This window comes from Rhinatrema bivittatum, chromosome 2, assembly GCF_901001135.1.
Source record: "Rhinatrema bivittatum chromosome 2, aRhiBiv1.1, whole genome shotgun sequence".
NCBI classification, from domain to species: domain Eukaryota; kingdom Metazoa; phylum Chordata; class Amphibia; order Gymnophiona; family Rhinatrematidae; genus Rhinatrema; species Rhinatrema bivittatum.
Window position 1 is genome coordinate 348,380,954 of NC_042616.1, and position 18,869 is coordinate 348,399,822.

An 18,869-nucleotide genomic window follows, 5' to 3' on the forward strand; every position below is an offset into this window, starting at 1 on the left:
TTGAATCTGTGTTCCACCTTGCTACTAAAATTCTTAAGAGAAGATATAAGTGATATGATCTTTGCCATTGTTAATTCTGGGATCCTGCCTGACTTACTTAAGCAGACCTGTGTTCGGCTTCTCTTGAAAAACCCCAATTCCAACCCTTCCATTCTGTCCAATTTTAGGCCAGTCTCCTCTGTACCTTGCTTACCTAAAAATAGTTTAATCCATCATACATGTCCAGTTGGTGGATTTTGTCAAAAAACACATGGTTATCGACAAATTCCAATTCGGTTTCAGAAAGCTTCACAGCACTGAAACACTATTTCTGTCTAGTTTTAATTCCATTATCAGAGGGTTCAATAGCGGCTTGGAGTATGCCTAGTTTTGCTCAACACCTTCACTGCTTTTGACACCAATTAATCACACTATATATTACTCACTAGGTTAGAGTCCCTAGGTATCTCAGGCATTGTCCTCATTTGTTTTAAGTCCTATCTAACAGGTCACAAGTCAGAAAAGGGAGACTGTGCTCTGAATGGAACATTGTGCCAACAAGAGTGCTACAGAGATCTGCCCTGATAGCAACTTTAACATTTATCTCACCCCAATCATTCTCTACCCAGTTATTTTTTCACTAATGATGTTTACAATCACTTACACCAGATACTGAACAGAAGTAAATATACACATGTAAAAGACATATGTGCATAAAGCAGGTTTTAAAATAGCAACCTATGTATTGGTAAATGTTGGCCCTGCCCCAGAATATACTTGGAATGCCCCTTTATTCACGTAAGTGCTGTTTTATGTGTGCATGTGCTAATTTTTACACACGCAATGTTTGAACATTCACTTGAATGAGAGAGAGCCAGTGGTGGGTCTTGGCTAAGCAGAGGAGCCATAAGAAATATTAAATATGAATAACTCCTCAGCAATGAAATGCTTTAAAATCCCTCAAATTCAAAATTATCCCCTTCCTTTCTAAAGACAGTCCGGACTTTTATCCAGTCTCTCACCTCCTCCTACTTGGATTTCTGCAACTTCCTCCTCACTCACTTTCTCCACTACAGTCTATTAAACATTCGGTCTCTTTCTTCAGCATTATTATGACCACATTATCCCACTTCCCACAGCATTATATTGCCTCTCCATCTGTTTCTGCATTTAATTTCAACCATTTTTTCTCACCCACAAGTGTATTCCCTCATTAGCTCCACATTACCTCTTCTTTTTTCTTATCTCCCCTTATGTCCCTTCTTGTGATCTCCCCTTATGTCCCTTCTTGTGATCTCTGTTCATCTGGCAAGCTGCTCTTATCTATATCCTTCTTCTCCATCGCTAATTCCAGTCTCTGCACTTTGGGCCAGATTTTAGTAGCTATGCGCAGGCGTAGATTTGTGCACGCAACCCGGCATGCACAAATCTATGCCTGATTTTATAACATGTGCGCGCAGCCACACGCATGTTATAAAATCCAGGGTTGGAGCGCACAAGGGGGTGCACACCGAGCCCTAGGGGAGCCCCGATGGCTTTCCCAGTTCCCTTCGAGGCCGCTCCGAAATCAGAGTGGCCTCGGAGGGAACTTTACTTCTGCTCCCCCACCTTCCCCTCCCTTCCCCTACCTATCCCGCCCCCAGCCCTACCTAAATCACCCCCTACCTTTATTTTAAAAGTTGCACCTGCCTCCGGGCAGGTGTAGGTTGCATGTGCCGGCCAAGTGCCGGCTCGCAATCCCCTGGCATGGCCGCTGTGCCGGAGGCCTTGGTCCCCCCCCCCCCCTCTCCCCTCCCCGCCTCAACCCTTTTTTCAAGCCCCGGGACATATGCGTGACCCAGGGCTTGCGCTCATTGCCGGGCCTATGCAAAATAGGCTCGGCGCACGCAGGAGTGGGTTTTCGGGATTACGCGCATAAAATACGCACGTAACCCTTTTAAAATCCGCCCCTTTCTATCTTGCGCTACCATGTGCCTGGAATAATATTCCTGAACTGATGCATTTTTCTACCACTGGCTATATTCAAATCCTGCCTAAAAAACATTTTTGAGAGAGCTAGCTTTTAGCCTTCTCTCTTTAGTCTCAATTAGATTGTAAGCTTCATGGAAAAGGATCTGTCGCTTAAGTGTGTTTGTACCGTTCAGCATACAAGAGTGATACTATACAAAAGTTAAGTAGTAGTAGTAGTACTTTCTTCAGCAACTACCAAGATATTAGAGTGGGTGGTCCTAATATACATTTTTTCCTTCTCTAGTCCATGGTCCTTGGTTAACATTATTATTGCTTAGCCTGATATGATAGTTTGGTATTTCTGGATGCCTTGCCTTGAGTGCCTGCCTGTGACTAATCCTCCTCTAATATCTCTGGACTCTGGGCTCTCTAACTTTGTGGCATTAGCACAGTTCCTCTGGTAGATTTCTGTTGTACCTCTGACCTTTTTTCTGCTCTTCCCTCCTACTCCCTCTTCTTCCCCCTTCCCCTTCCACCTTAGAATTCTTTCCTTTGTAGGCCTCTAAGTGAAGCCACTTGGGATGGAGCTAGGTCCCTCCCTCTTCCCAAGATCTGCCAAGGATCTCCCTTTTTTATTTATTTCTCTTCTGCAACTCTTTTCATGCACTTTTGCATCTTGTCTCTGGGCAATGCCTGTCGTTTTATTGCTGCTTGCAGTCCCCTGCTGGAGTGGATCCTGAATACTCCATCACTACTGGTATTATGGGCTGCTGCAAAATAGCTACATTATTCCACATCTTTTCTATTTTCATGCTAATTGTGCTCATAAGAACTCCCATTGTCAGCAGGTATTGAATGAAATCTTTGTGAGAGTTCCCAAGTTAAGTTTGCAGAGCAAAATAAAAACATCTTCTATACAGAGGTTGCAAATGATAGTCGACTTCATTTCTCCTTTGTAAACAAACTATGTTTGCATAATAAACTGTGCATTCAGCAATATAGTTCAAGATCTGAATTTTGTACAATTAAAAAAACAAAGAATAGCTCCATATGACATCCCTCATCCTGATACTTGTATTTGTATTTTTAGGAATATTGAAGTAAGAGATGTGAAAAGTTATTTGCAATGAGAACTGTAATTCAATAAGATCATAATTAAAATTGAACTAATGGCCCATTGGAGCTGCTAAGTACTATGGTGCAGAAAACCTGGGCTCAGTTACAGATTTGATAAAGATAACATTCAGAGATACCTCCCACACAGCGCTATCTGATGCTGGGTGAATAACCAGCAATTCTGGACAAGTTCCAAGGAAACCTGTGTCTTTTTCAATAATTGTGGTATCTGATAGTGTAAGGAATATATTATTGGCCATATCGAAGATACTAGTGCTTAATCTTCCTAGACTCCCACCACTATCATACAACAGTTTTGGCAGGAATGATACCAGACAGGAATAATCGGGGTCACATAGTTGGGTGGGGGGAGGGGGGGTTGAGAGTAGATCTAAAAAGTCCTAGAAAGTTTATATGAGTGGGGTCAGTCCATGATGGAAAATAAAACAGGGGAAGATAAGATAATTGGTCCAGACATATTGTTTTTTGACAGGAGCCCTATAGTTTAGATTTTGAATATTTAATATTAATAATAAAGACTCATTTTATTTCTTTGTAGTATTTTAGCTTAACAGGTATTTTTCATTAGCTGGTCAATGTATCCTTTATTTTTCCTTTATTTGAAAAATTCCTATACTTCCAATTTTGTATCATGCCAGAAAATGTTCAGATCTAGTAAATTAATTTTTGTGTAAGCAGTGTCAGTGTCTTGCAAGTTGCACTTGACTTGTTTATGAAGGGTATTACTCAGCAAGAAGAATCAACAATGAATAGATAATAGGTATCATCTTCAATGCAATTTGCCAAAATAAAATGTTCTTTTCCCTTCGTCCTTTTCTTGTGTGGAGTGCATGCCATTAAAGATTAGGCTTGTGTTAAAGATATTAGCTATTACTTTTCAACTGCATTTCTGAGGTGCTGAATGCCATAGTTAGATAATGCAAGTCATATTCATTTTTTAAAGCTGCTATTTGTTTAGTTGTTTCTGCTTGTTATTTTAAGATAAAAATTTTGAGATATGATTCTAGCAACCATATTCCCCCTAGAACAGTGGTTCCCAAATCTGTATTGGAGGACCCCCAGCCAGTCGGATTTTCAGGAAACTTAATGCACTGCCTCCATAGCATGCAAATTGTATCTCATCCATATTCATTATAGATATGTTTGGGAACCTCTGCCCTAGAGAAAGCCGGATGGTTTTCGGATTGTAATACCTTGTATTTCACCAACATAAAATGTACATTTAAATCATGTGCATAAATTGCTTTCCCCCAGTAACACTAGCCTAGGACTGCCTAAATTTATAAAATCTTAGAAACTAAGAAGGGTTAAGCCTTGCTAGCATCTGAATAGGGGACTATCAGAGAAGACAGTGTGGGCTGCAGAATACAATTGCAAACCTCTGCAGCATTTTGACAAAAAAAAAAGTCATAGGCACTGTAGTGAGGCTATAGTTGCTTAATTCTCTGCATCCAGAAATAGGTGAAAAATAGTATAGGGAAAAACAAAGATAGAGCTCATGTACAAAACATGGGTCCTGTAAACGGTATCCCAAAGGGTAAAAAGGGAAAACTTTCTAACATTTTGAATTCCTGTCATTTCTTTAAAAAAAAGTAAAAATAACACCTATTCAATAAACTCAAGTATCTGGCTTCAGGAAGTTCTGTGGCACTAAGACAACATCCTAGATTATTCCTGTACTTGGGTCAGATTATCTGTAACAAGCAGTGTTGTTTTCATTAACATGGAAGGCTTAGTACTATGCCGTGATAGAGCATGCATGATCCAGGGTTTTAACAACCAAGAGATTTGATCAAAGGAAGAGGGAAGAGGTAAAAGGTGAATTTTAAAAGCCTAATGCGAGCCAAAACTGGGAGATACGCAAATATGTCGGGCCAATGCCTGCCAAGTGGATTTTAAAAGCTGCCTGATTACTGGCGTATCTCCTGCTACATGCACAAATGAAAAGTTCCAAAAAGGGATTGGGCATGGTATGAGCAGGCCATGAGTGTTCTTGGATTTTACCTTGAGATTTCTGTGCAAATACTTATGCACACAGGCGCGCTCCGGGGTCCCCTGCCACATAACTTTACTTCAGCTATGGATGGAATGTAAGTTCTAAAACAAAAAAAAACTAAACACATCAGCGGGGTTTTAAAGGCCGGGACTAACAGGGGAGAAGGGAGGCTATTAAACTAGGGTAATTTGGAAGTTCTATTCCTCACCTGGGTGAACTGGGAACGAACTGGTAAAACTGGTAATAGTGTCGGCGTGCATATCTTTTAAAATCCCCCCCCCCCCATTACATGGTAGAAGCGGCATTTGCATGCCTAGGCACATGTCTGCTTAAAATTGTGTGCACATGTGTGCGTGTTCAGGCTATTTTATAATGTGCGCATGTTCACGTGCATTTTATGAAATGGCTGTATTTCTGGGCACGAGCGATGAACGTGCGCACATGTGCGCTCATGCCCCTGTTTGAAAGTTACCGTCCCTATCTTCAGTTGAAACAGACATGAATTCAGGGAAAATTTAGGAAGGAGAGTACAAAAAAAATAACATTTTAAGCTGAAAAGTAAGCATCACCTTCCCCATGCCACAGAAAGGAAGATTCAGGAACTCTGAACAACTGCATATCTTTTGATTTCTTGAAGGACTTTTAGTTATTCATTTGAATGATTATGACGTATTTGTGTATATTTGCCGTTTTGTTGATTTATGTTTGTTTTACGTTGTGTTCTTGTGTTCAGAAGGGCAGTCTAGAAACATAAGTAAATAGAAAATAAATAGAAGCAAAACTCCATTTTTGTACTTTGCACTAGTGTGAACATTTTCATGCCTTTTAAGAAGAGGTCAGTAAAAGTTGATCAATAAGAACATGGTCCCACAACTACAATGTCAAATAGCAGTCAGTGGTTCTGAGCTAGTAAACCCTGCAATGCACAAAAGTATGCAAGAAAATTGGACTCAGCCCGGTTCTGTTGCTCAGACTTCAGTGCTTTGTACCTCAGTGCAGAAGGCTCAGGTTTGAGCTGGCTTGGGTCCTATGACTCAGATTTCAGTGCTTTGCTCCCCAGTGCAGAAGAGTTAAGTTTGAGCTGGCTTGGGTCAGGCATCTTGCAGTAGCAAGCAACACACTTGATTCCAGAGTAGAACTGGGAGAGAAGATGACTGCTGCTAGTGTGGCAAACCCTGCTGATCAACAGAAAGGCACTGAGGATAAGGATAATTCAGTCACCAGTAAAGGAAGAAAGTGTTATATATTTCTGCAATTCTGATGTGATAATCATTAATGGGGAAATTTTCCCAGGCTTAGATGGGAATTATATGTGTAAAATCAGGGATATGACTGAATTTGCCTACATGGATTTAAAGCCAGCTAAAAATTTCCGCAACTTTCACAACATGCATACTTTTAGATTTCTTGAAAAAGGATGGTCTGAGATTAATATCTTGTTGAGTGAAAAAAATACACACATACATGAAATTGTTTTATGTACGTAGTCAACACACTTCCATTGGAGGCAATGTAAAGTGCATGCTTATTTCTTATCTGCAAAACCACTCTTGCAGGTGGTTTATGTTTGACATTCAGATTGACTCCATTGGCAGAAAAGTATGTGGGTTGTTTGTCAGGAACATGGCTTATTGAAAATTGACTTGTAAAAGATGATTCTGTTGGTATGCATTAGCAAGAAAGATGGAGTAAGGAAATTCATCATCATCATGATCCACTTCGGCGACTGTAGAGGTGGAAAAATATCTCTCTGCAGTCCTGGAACCAGGATCCTCTCCGAGGACAGCAAAGCTGTAAGGCCCAAGGAGAGGCTTGCATCTAACAAAAACAAATAGGAGCCCACACCAAAAATATTTGTTCCAAAACAGAAGAATTTATTTACAATGTCCAAAAAATGTAAAAGTCCAGGCAATTAGCAAGAAAATGACAGAATAGTCCAAGCAAATATCAAGAAGATCCTTTCACAGTTTCTCAACCCAATTCGTAACTCTGAAGATTACTCACAGTTCTTTCACTTGTCTAAGCCCAAGGTATATGGTAGGGATGTGCAGCAGGGACAGATTCGTCCGATTCGGTATTCGTATTCGTCGGGTCCCAAATCCGTTGCATCCGTTTTCGGGGGACTCCGATTCGTCCATTAGTTACATATGGTACAACCCCCCACTCTGACCCCTCCAAGACTTGCCAAAAGTCCCTGGTGGTCCAGCGGGGGTCCTGGAGCGATCTGCACTCGGGCCGTCGACTGCCAGTATTCAAAATGGCGCCGATAGCCTTTGCTCTTACTATGTCACAGGGGCTACCGGTGCCATTGGTCGGCCCCTGTCACATAGTAGGAGCACAAGATGGCGCCGGCCATCCATTATTCGTTAATGATATGTTGCATTCGTGGGGGTTCGCCATATGTTTCAGAACCCCATAAATGCAACGAATAGAGACCTAAACGAATGCACATCCCTAGTGTTTGGACAAAGCTCTTTTCAGCTCCCATAAAAGTGTTCTATTCTCCTCCAGACCCACACAAGAACACAGTTTTGCATTTCTCTTCTTCATCCTTCTCTGACTGGTGGGATTCCTGGGCTTGAAATATCATAAGAGCTGAGAAGTTCCACATTAGAACCTGGAAGATTACAGGCTCAGAGTATGAATGCCTGAGGCTGCTGGAGTGGCCAAAGAATGTGCCTGCCAGTGCTGACTGAGTGCCAGCTAGGAAGATAAAAACCCTAGGTCTAAGCTGGCACTCAGTTGTGGCAGGCACATTCTTTGGCCCCTCCAGCAACCTCAGGCATTCATACTCTGAGCCTGTAATCTTTTAGGCTATAATGTGGAACTTCTCAGCTCTTGATATTTCAGGCACACATCTATTTGCAAATCTTCAGCACCAGTCATTGAGAATCCTTGGAAAGGATCCCCCTCACACTCACTGCTCTTTATTCCTTCAGTTCTCTTCCAGTGCCTCAGGAAAACCATTTTTTATACCACACCAAAAACCCATCCCTTAGGGGGAAAGAACCTACCACAGTTCCTTGGCTAACTCACACCTCTGAAACTCTCCATGAACCTTCCTTTGCTGGAAAATTCTTAGAGCTGAAAACAGAGAATCCACTCTGGTGGCTTAAAAGGGGGCACAGGAACATGTCAAAATTACAGCTGGAAAAAAAATATAGTAGTTCTCTATCTGAATAGTTCTCTATCTGAAACTTAAATTTGTGATTGGCATCATCTCAAGGCACAACTTCAGAAGGAATCACGTTTTTGCTCACAGTGCATTAAAATTATAATTGAATTTATAACATACCATGAGGGCGCACCTAAACAGTTTTTAAGTTTTGGGAGCGATGAATGTCCCCATTTTCCCTCTTTAATTACCCCCCCCCCCCCCCCCAGTATGCATGGTCAATGCAGGAACCCTTCGCTGGCTCTGAGAGGCAAAGAGAAGTCTCTTCCAGGACTAACCTTTAATTATTTATTTGTTTGTTTGTTTATACATTTTATATATCATCATTCCATATAAAGATCACAGTGGTTTACAAAATTAACATTCATATTATAAATCAACAAGTGGTTACTGTTTAAGGAGGTAGTATTCATAAACAGGGATTAACATAATTCAAATTGGATGTTCAAATACACATTAACTAACATTCTGAGACATAGGCGATAACAGTTTACACTGTTGTATACCTAGCAGAGTTTTACACAGTAAGGACAGCCATTCCCTCCTCCCTATGTTTTAGGTATGATTCCTCTGTGGTAAGCCTAAGACTTTCTCTCCTGCTGGACAGGAGACTTGAACAGGAGTCTGTTATGATGCACCATTGTCCATGACGGCCGGACAGGGCAGCAAGGCACCCTAGGTGAACCTTCTGCCTTGCTGCACCCCCGTCACGTGCCATCTCGGCCCCTCCTTCGATGCCCGCTGAGTGTGTGCTTCTCTGGGCTGCGAGCAGGTTGGGCACTGCTCGCAGCCCGCCGAATCCCTACTCCTTTTTGTCACACATGCCTGCTTTTTGGCACCCCCTACTGATCAGCGCCCGAGGCGACCGCCTAGTTTGCCTAATAGGATGCACCGGTCCAGCAGCCAGAGCTATAGATTTAGCCTATAAACTTAAGTTCTCAATAATATTTTTGACAGTTATATTTATTTATTTATTTTGGAATTTATGGGAGTAATATTCAGCCACTGGCTGACTTGCAAAGTTAGCCAGATACATTTATCAGATAACTTTGGTGGGATGTTCAGCAGTGCAGCCAGATCATTGAATATATCTGGCTTTCTTACATTTATCCGGCTAACTTTAGGACAACTCTATTAGCTGGATAACGTATCTGGCTAACTTATCGCTGCCCAAGGATGCCCCAAGAACACCCTTATGTTATCTGGCTAAATTTTAGCCAGATAATGACTAACCAGCTAAATTTTAACTGGATAAGTGACAGAAATAGTCAAAAGTTGGCATTTACAGCAGAGGCAAGATGGATGCAGAGTAGGAAGCTGCATCAGGTCTCTCGCTGCGAGGTTTTTTTCCTTGTTACTAGTTTCTTCAATATGCCGCACACTAAGAGGAAGGGAAAACTTAGGGGAGTGAGAGTTAGTTCACCCTCTATCGACTCCCGGCAACCTCGCATCGAAGGTTTTTTTGCAGGAGCAGCAACATCGTCACTGGAAAGCTTGGTCGCTGGGGGGACGACAGTGGAGCGTATGCCATCCCCTCTGACCTTTGATTCTACCTTGAGTCCCAGAGAGCCGAACAGGCCTGCTCACCCAGGTCGAGCTGACAAGCTTTCCTTAACATCGGGGGCTGTTGGAACTTCTCTGGCATTGTTACATGGAGAAATAAGACCGGCTGGCCGGAGTGAGAGCTCGAAGGGAAGCCTGGGGCCTTGAGGAGAAGGTGGAATGAGACCCAGAGGAGGCATGGAGGAAACTGAACAAGATTTCTTATTGGAGGAATATCGTGCAGCAGCAACAATTTCAATGCAAGTTACTGAGGTGAGCATGAGCACCAATGTGGAATCGGGAGGAACTCAATCTAATGTTCTGATTTCAGGCTTTAACACACTGCGACCTGAACAAATAACTTTAGAGGGAATTTGGACAGCTTTGTAGTCGATTGAATCTTCGATTATATCTCTGTCTCAATGCTGGAAACAAAAAATCAAACTGTGTTAAATGCCAACTTGATTTCTACATTTAATAAGAAAGTGGAAAATCTAGAGAACAGGATTACCACTATAGACATTGTTCAGCAAAAACGTGTTCAATCTGAGTTAGTTGTTAACGAAAGGTTAGAAAACATAGAGAATGCGCTTAGAGCACATAATCTCAGAGTATTAAATTTTCCGGTAATAAGTATGATTTCCCCTCTTGAGTTGTTTAAATCATATATACAACAACTATTAAAAATACCTGAGTCAGCTATTCCGGTAACTATTAAAGCTTATTATTTACATCAGGCTGATCAAGCAGAAGAAGGAGCTGTGAGACAGATACCAACAATAGACATCTCACAGATATTGGAAATGTCACAAGATATGGAGATTAATCAAAGAAGACCGCTGTTAGCTTCTTTTGCTTTTTTTGTCAGACCATAATAATGTATTGAAATTCTTTTTTAGGAATAGACAATCTTTGTTCTATGGTCGTCAGACTTGGATTTATCCAGATGTGATTAAGGCTACTCAATTACGTCGGAAAAATTTTCTAATAATGCAATCTGAAACACTCCAATTAGGTGCCCGATTTATTCTTAGATATCCGTGTAGATGTTGTATAAGATACTTAAATGTCAATTATGTGTTCCTTGAGCCTGAACAACTCAGAGTATTTTTGGATGCGCATACCCGAGAAGTATCCACTAGTGGTTCGGTATAAGTTATATGTTATGTAACTACTTGACGTAACCTGTTTTCTTTTCTTAATTTAAATTTCTTATATGATGCTCTTATTTCTGCCTCTCCATAATTTCTTATATTTTAGATGCGTATAATTTCTAAAATAAGGTCTGTACTCCATTTTCTCCTATATTTCTTTGTAAAGCATTGATTTTTCTGCACAAGATTGTATTCTTGGTGAAAAATTTAATAATTTTGAAAATAATTAAAAAAAAAAGTTGGCATTTAGCCAGATAGCTCACACATTTTATGACTAAATGTGATTGAATATGGACTACTCAGTGGTTTGTGTATTATTTAGTGTTTTAAATGTCTACATTTTTTGAATTGTATTCTGGATGTTGTCATATAGCAATTTTATTTTTTGAAATGTTTTGTTTTCTTCATACTGTTTATGTTTTTATGTGATTTATTTGTTTATATATTTTTTGAACCTGCCTTGGACAATTTGCAATTAGAAAGACAAGATATAGGCAATTAAATTATTAAATGTGATAATCTAACCAGGGCACTGTATGCAAATTATATAGATATGTATATAATGGCGAATAGATGTAGTAAGTATGATATACCTATTATGGGAACTTTAATTAATAAAGAGTGCAATCAGTGCCACTTGTAATTTTATTTTTTTAATGTGAAATGGACACCTATCCACTTGGAACATGAATAAGACCACAAATTCATTTCACATAGGTCACCAAACTGCTTGCAGATGGTAGTGACTGTCAACTGCACCAGCCTGAGCCAGATGCAAACCAGTGACCTAGAAGTGAAAGGTTTATTATACATATGCCAATCTCATGATCCATCCAGGCCCAATATTTTTAATGGTGGGTGGGGGGGGGGGGCAGGGGAGAGGGGGGCTTGATGCTCAGATGCTTAGCCAAAAGTACTTGCTCAGCTTTTTAGATGGATATGTTTATATATTTAGAAATGAAGAAAAGTTGGTTTAACATGATTGTTGGTTTTTGTTTTAGCAAAATACATCTTGGCTGGCAGTGACAACCAGTTACTAAAGGTTTGAGGTACTAATTTTGCCATTCACTCGCTGCTTGACAATAAGCAAGTCACTTATTCTTCGCTGTGCTTAATTACTCTCTCTGTCTCCTTTTAGAATTTCTTTCCTTTGTAGCATATAATATCTACAACAGCTCAGTGTGACTTAAAGACCTCTTGGATACAGTCAGAATAAAAAGAGCAACGTTAAGCCACATTCTTTTCTTCCTTTGTGGTGCTATTTCAGTAGTGCACTGAACCAAAGACATGACACAAACCTTAATGTAAGGATCTTGGAGGTATTAGCGAGACAGTTTCAGGACCTCACAAATTGGATGATCTGACACAGTTCAAGTTCATACTCCTATGTATAATACTTTTGCTTGTTCTATTGCCTGTACACATATGAAATATTACACAATTTAAGGTTAGAGTACTAAATTGGGTGCAGGTAGTCTGCATTGCCTTTCTGGAATTTCAAGACTGTGTTAGAAACTAAATGCAGACACTGCACATATTAGCCTTAACACATCTTAATTGACTGTGATGGATTTCCAGTACGCTTGGTTTTCATTTCACTAATTGACTCTGCAATATTTAACATCTATCTTGTATCATATTAATCTTCTGCTTAGGGGTTTATGAAATGAGAAAGTGCTCACAGATCTTCCATTAACCTAGGAAGTAGCATACTGGCAGATCAAAAAATGCAGACTGCGTATAAGCATTTAGAGATTATATTAGACAAAGACAGTCACTTTTAAACTGGCATGCGGGTGCACATGCGTACGTGTTCGTCAGCCTATGCCCAGGAACACGGCCTTTTTATAATATATGTATGTATATGTGCACATGTTATAAAATAGCCTGACCAAGGTGCACATGTGCGCCCAGTTTTAAGTGGTCGCGTATCTATGCTTGCAAATGCTGCTTCTACCATGTAAGTGGGGGGATTTTAAAAGACACATGTGCCAACGCATTTGCCAGTTTTCCCAGTTCATTCCCAGTTCGCCTAGGTAAGGGATAGGTCTTCCAAACCCCCCTAATTTAATAGCCTTCCTTCTCCTCTGTTAGCCCCATTCCTTAAAACCCTGCCAATCCATAGCAGAAGTAAAGTCACGCAGCAAGGGACTTGGGCGTGCCTGTGCGCATAAGTATTTATGCGCTAATTTCAAGGTGAAATCCAGAAATGCCCACACCCCACCCCTTTTTTGGAACTTTTCATTTGTGCGTGAAACAGCAAGTACATGCATACTCGGGTGGCTTTTAGAATTCACTCAGCTCTCACCAACCTGACTTGTGCGCATATCTCACACTTTTGGTACACGACGGGCTTTTATAATTCCCCTTAAATATCTCAAAAGAACTTTAGCCCGTGGTTACTTGCTGAATGATCTCCCTGTTCTTATATTAGCAAGGATTCTGTTGTGTTCAGTGCACAGTGGCATCAATTTGTGACACCAGGACGATGGGAATCATAATGCACTTTCACAATGCAGTGCAATTGTAATTATAGAACTGCCTGCTATAGAAGAGTTTATACAAGGGGAAAAAATTAGCAGATGTATTGGAAAATCTTTGTACATTGTTGGGTTCTCTCTCCCCCCAATCCCCTATGGAATCTCTTCTCTGTACAATATAAATACGGTATGATCCACAATCGACCATTTTGCAGAAACATAAATTAATAATGTCTGACCATTCAAAACTACCAAATGAAGCATGTCACTATGAAATGAATGGTCTGTGTTACGATGGAAAATGCATTCACTTGACCAGCCTGAGCTGAGTGAATTGAAGCAAAACTGTTTATTCAAGAAAGTATGTCTGTGGCAAATATAGCTACCATGAATCACAGAAGTACGGTAGGGTCTACTATTGTGAAAATGTCCATATAATTGTTTTTTCTAGATGGAAAGAGTGGCATAGTGGTTAAAGATGTTTCAGGAGAGAGTGGTTAAAAGTAATGGGCTATTCAGCCTTAATCTTAAATTACGGTACTTTTGCCAAGAACTGGCCTATATTAACCACAGGTAGGATAATTTTCAAAGATATTTTCATGGGTAAAATAGAGTTTTACGTGCATAAATGACCGATTACATAATTGCCTGCCCAATATATGGTTACATTTACACAAGTATATCCTGTTCACACATAACTTTGCCCAGAGAGGAGGCATTACCAGGGGTGGCAATGGGGATGGAGTTGGACTAATGCAAATACTTCTGGATTTCCAAAAGTATACATGTAAATTTTCAAGAAAACCTTTGCTCACATTTTAGCAGATGTAAGTGTGTGGGCAGATAGATTTGGTGGGATCATTTTCAAAGGGGACTTCTGTGTTTAAGTCCGCTTTGAAAATTGGTGTAATTTAGGTGCGTATTTGCCGGCTAACTTAGCGCAATGTTACAAATTACCCCCACAATACAAACTGCAGATTATTTAATTCACATTGTCTATTTTTCCCTCTTATTTATTTTTTTCTATTTCAAAATTTTTTTCTCAGAAATTTTACAAAGAAAACAAATCTTTGCAAATGAAATAAAAATGGAATTGGATATGCATTATGAAAAAGAATTACAGTTTGTAAACACAAAAGAATTATAATTTATAAACACAAAAAAAGAAAAGAAATAATTATTAGCATGTCCAAAAACCTACATCATAGAGGCAGTTTGCAGGATTCTTATGAAATAAAATGAGGACAATTGAAGGAAAATTTAGCAAACTTACAGGTCAATACAGTAAAGTGCGGCTGCGGTTACCTGCTTCTAACCCGCTTTCTACTCACTTTTCGGCCGCGTTAGTCCAACCCGCAATACACTATCCCCTTTAACCCATGCTTACCGCCTCTTTAAATCACCGGGTAACCCCTTCCATCCGCGGCATGTATATTAGATGTAAACGATCAAATTAGCTATTCCCTCCCATACAGTAACGCGCGCCCCGACTATCGCTTTTTTAACTGCAGTTTTGCTGTGCGTTTAACCTGCTAACTTACCGCCTACCCTTACCCCTGCGTTAGAGGCAGGGGTAAGGGTAGGCGGCAAACTTTCCCCCAGCCCCCGCTCACCTGCCCTGGCCGCTCCATGGGTGCTGGTCTCCGGGGCAGCCCCAGTCCTCTCTCCCCTGCTCCCGAAGCAACAAAAGCGGAAAAATCGAAAAAGCGAAAAAAAAAAAAAAAAAAGTAGCAACGAAGCGACTTACTTTTCTTGCAGCCCTCCTCCGGAGAAGGACCGTGGCTCCCCTGCCTCCTGGAAGGGAAGCATTTGTGGTTTTTGGAAACCACAGCGATCTCCAGCGATCACGGATCCTCCGCAGAAGGACCACGGTGGAGACGGACCGCGGCTCCCCTGCCTCCCGGAGACAGCTGCCGGCAAAGATGGATGCCTGCACGGGCGAAAGCAGTCCCTGTGCGTGCAATTTGGCCGCTCAAGGTGTGACGTCACGACGTTTGGCGTCACGGCATGTGACGTCATGTCTTCAGCGGCCAAATTGCACGCACAGGGGCCACTTTCGCCTGTGCAGGCATCCATCTTCGCTGGCGGGGCCGCTTTCGCCGCCGGCTGCCCCCCGGAAGGCAGGGGAGCCGCGGTCCGTCTCCGGAGGAGGGCTGCAAGAAAAGTAAGTCGCTTCGTTGCTTTACACTTTACATGTCATTTCACCAGTCCTCTCTCCCCCCTCCCTGCGCCTTGCTTCGGGAGGAGGGGAGAGAGGACTGGCAATCCCGAGCGTAGGAGAACCGTCCACTTCCTGGTACCTGTCATTTCAAATGTCATTTCAAACCGTCCACTTCCTGGTATCTGTCATTTCAAATGTCATTTGAAATGACATTTGAAATGACAGATACCAGCGTGTCCGTGAAGCGTTCACGGACACGCTGGCACACCCGGGATACTGTATAGCACTCTATACAGTAAAATGGGTTGCGCGAGCCTAACGCTTCACGGACGCTTCTTGGACGCAGCTTGCATTTGCATGACATTTCAATACAGTATCGAGCGGTAGGTGAGCCGGACTGTGCGTGCGGCAACCACAGGTGCGCCCGGCACTAACGCAGCTCTTCCTACCGCTCCTTACTGTATTGGCCTGTTACTAATCAGACAAAACATGAGAGTGTTCCTGTTGGTGGAGTAGTTGGAGGAACACTATTATCACCCAGGGAAATTTCTTTAAGCCCCCCTGAGCCTCGTCAGTTGTTGTTAGTGTCCCCTCCTGATCTCTCCTCAGTTGCTGGTGGAAACAGGGATATTACCACCGTAGTACCTCAGCCAGCTGGAAATTGTTATGATGACCAAGAGAAAGCCAGGACCTCAACCCCAGATCAAAGTTTGATTCTACCCCAGGGAGGAGTAGTTGGTAGTGGGGAAAACTTAAGCTTATTAAGTTCTGAAGTTCGTAAACAAGTACCGGGTGTGTTGAGTGTGAACCTGGCTGGGATTGAAGAATCTACAACTATGACATTAGAATCCATATGGGATTTAATGAAGAGACTTGCTAATAGCATCCAGGAACAATCTTTGATATTGCAGAATGTCTCCTTGAAATTGGATTCTGTTACCCAGGATCAACAGCGTATTTTGACTGAGCAGTGCACACAAATTCATTCCTTGGAAGAAGAAGTTAAAGGAATAAAGGATTTAACATCTGTAATGACCAGTGAAAGATTAGCTACATCTAGAAAAATTGAATTCCTTGAAATTCTATTAAACATCTTAGTATTCGGATACTAAAGTTTCCTAAGATTAAAGATGAGTAGCTGTTGATTACCTTTAAGAAATATCTGGAGGAAAATCTAAAAGTTCCATCAGATAAAATCCCAATTGTTAAAAAGTTAGGGGAAATTTTTCAAGGAATTCTATAGATTTTCAAAATTTTACCAGATTTCTAGAAGAGTCTCAGGTGGAAATTGTAGATCGAATTACATTATTGATAACTTTTCAATCTGAACAAGATATGAATTGTGTGATGCATGCATATTTAAAAAACACGAGTATTCAATTTCTTGGTTCCATGGTGAGGATGTATCTTGCCTGACCTTGCCAGGAATACGCAGATTCGCCATAAGGCTTTTCTTTTGTTAAAGCCAGAAGCTGTTGCAATTGGTGCTACATTGATTATAAAATACATATGTAAGTGTATATTGAAGTATCATGGAACAACATATATATATTTTTTAAGTTAGTCAATTAAAAGATTTCTTGGTTGCCAGAAGGCAAGCTCTGATGAATGTCAATGTAAATGGAAGCAATTAGAAGATTATTAGGAACCCTCTTATTTTTTTCTATATTATCCAGCAAATGCTCAGCAGATGCCACTAATACCTACAGTGACTTGAACTGACTACCTAGCTTCCCCCAGGATTCATCATTCCGCTATAAATATAATGGAATGATGGCCCGTGGGGAAAAGAAGGGGCAGGGACAAAAGTATGCAGCAGCTGGGCCGCAGTACTGCCGGCGATAATATGGAAAACATTATCGCCTGCAGCACGGTCGGGCCATAACCCCACCCAAACCCCGCCCACACACCTCCTCGTCCCCTGATTTAAATTATACTGCCACGATAACGGCACATCGCAGTTTAAAGAATGACCCTGTTCTGGAGGAGACATTAGATCACTCTAGCTTTTTAACTCACTCTTCTGGCCCATTTTGGTACTTGTAATATTGATTTAAAATGAAATGTAAGAAGCAGGGCTAAAAATACCACAATGCTGTAGGAAGATTGAAAATACAGAAATAACCAAATGTCTCCCTTCCTGAAACTGAGCCACTTGATAACTTTCACAGGAGATGGGATAGAAGTACTCCTTAAAGCTTCCTATAAATGGCGACTTAATGCCAAAGCCCATCCCTTCAATTCTGGTACCAAGAATTGGCCACCATTATAAAGGAAGTCCCTCTTTTTCTCATCTGTTCAGTACTTTCAGTACAAGAAGTATAGGTGGGACATGGTTAACATATCGCTAATGTAGCTATGCTGTCACATACTGCATTGTAGACTTCCTTCTCCCAACAAATAATATTGAATGCGTAGAATGATTTCTTAAGATATCCCTACATAGGGTTGCTAACAGGATCCAGGTTTTTAGGACAGGCTGATCCAGTCCTATGTTTACCTCACTGTCTGCAGGGATTTGTAGTTACTAAAATCAAGACTACAAGTCCCTGCATACATTGAAGTAAAACCAGGAATGGATCAGCCTGTCCTGAAAATCTGAAGCCAAGTGGCAATTCTAAGTGAATAGTCCTAAATTCATCTGAAAGCTGCATATAACTCCATGAACTTGGAAGCAAACTATTTCAAATTATTTTGCAAGCTAAAATATGTTTAAAGTATTTAATACTCTAAAACAATAGTCCCCAACCCTGTCCTGGGGGCCCACCAGCCAGTTTTCAAGATATCCAGTGTTCTTTTTAAAACAAATTCTTAGATATTAGCTACTTTCTGCTCTCTCAAGCTTAAAATATCACCACTTAAAGTATTCCATACAAACCAGACAGAAGGTCTCATTAACATAGAAATGTCGGCAGAAAAGGACCAAATGATCCACCCAGTGTGCCCAGAAAGCTTATGCCAGTAACTGCTGCACTTTGCAGGATACCCTCATGCTTATCAGTTTCCCAGACCGTAAACGTCAGGGCCCTCGGATGTTGTTTGAATCCAATTTCCCTTAATCCTTGTGTGGAAGCAGAGAGCAATCATGGAGCTGCACCAAAAGTATCAGCTTCGTGATTAAGGGTAGTAAAAGCCGCATCAGCTAGTTATCGCCATGTTTATTTGTTCCCCAATCCGTAAAAGTCAAGGCCCTTGTTGGTTGCTGTCCGAATCCAGTTCGCCTTTTACCACTGCCATTGAAGCAGAGAGCATTGATTGAGTTGCATTAACAGTATCAAGGCTTTTTTTGTTAGCA

At 41.1% G+C, this 18,869-nt stretch overlaps 1 protein-coding gene across 13 annotated transcripts in view; it reads left to right on the top strand.

The window, feature by feature from the left end:
* Nucleotides 1–18,869, top strand: part of LOC115084679 (poly(rC)-binding protein 3-like) — a 1,201,673-nt gene that overhangs the window by 878,712 nt on the left and 304,092 nt on the right. For 7 of the 13 annotated variants that reach the window (XM_029589869.1, XM_029589872.1, XM_029589868.1 and 4 more), the window contains one exon: nucleotides 11,935–11,982. The exons of the other annotated variants lie outside the window; for them this stretch is intronic. The gene's annotated coding sequence lies outside the window, so the exon portion shown is untranslated. The remainder of the gene's footprint in view (nucleotides 1–11,934; nucleotides 11,983–18,869) is intronic. 13 annotated transcript variants of the gene reach the window in all.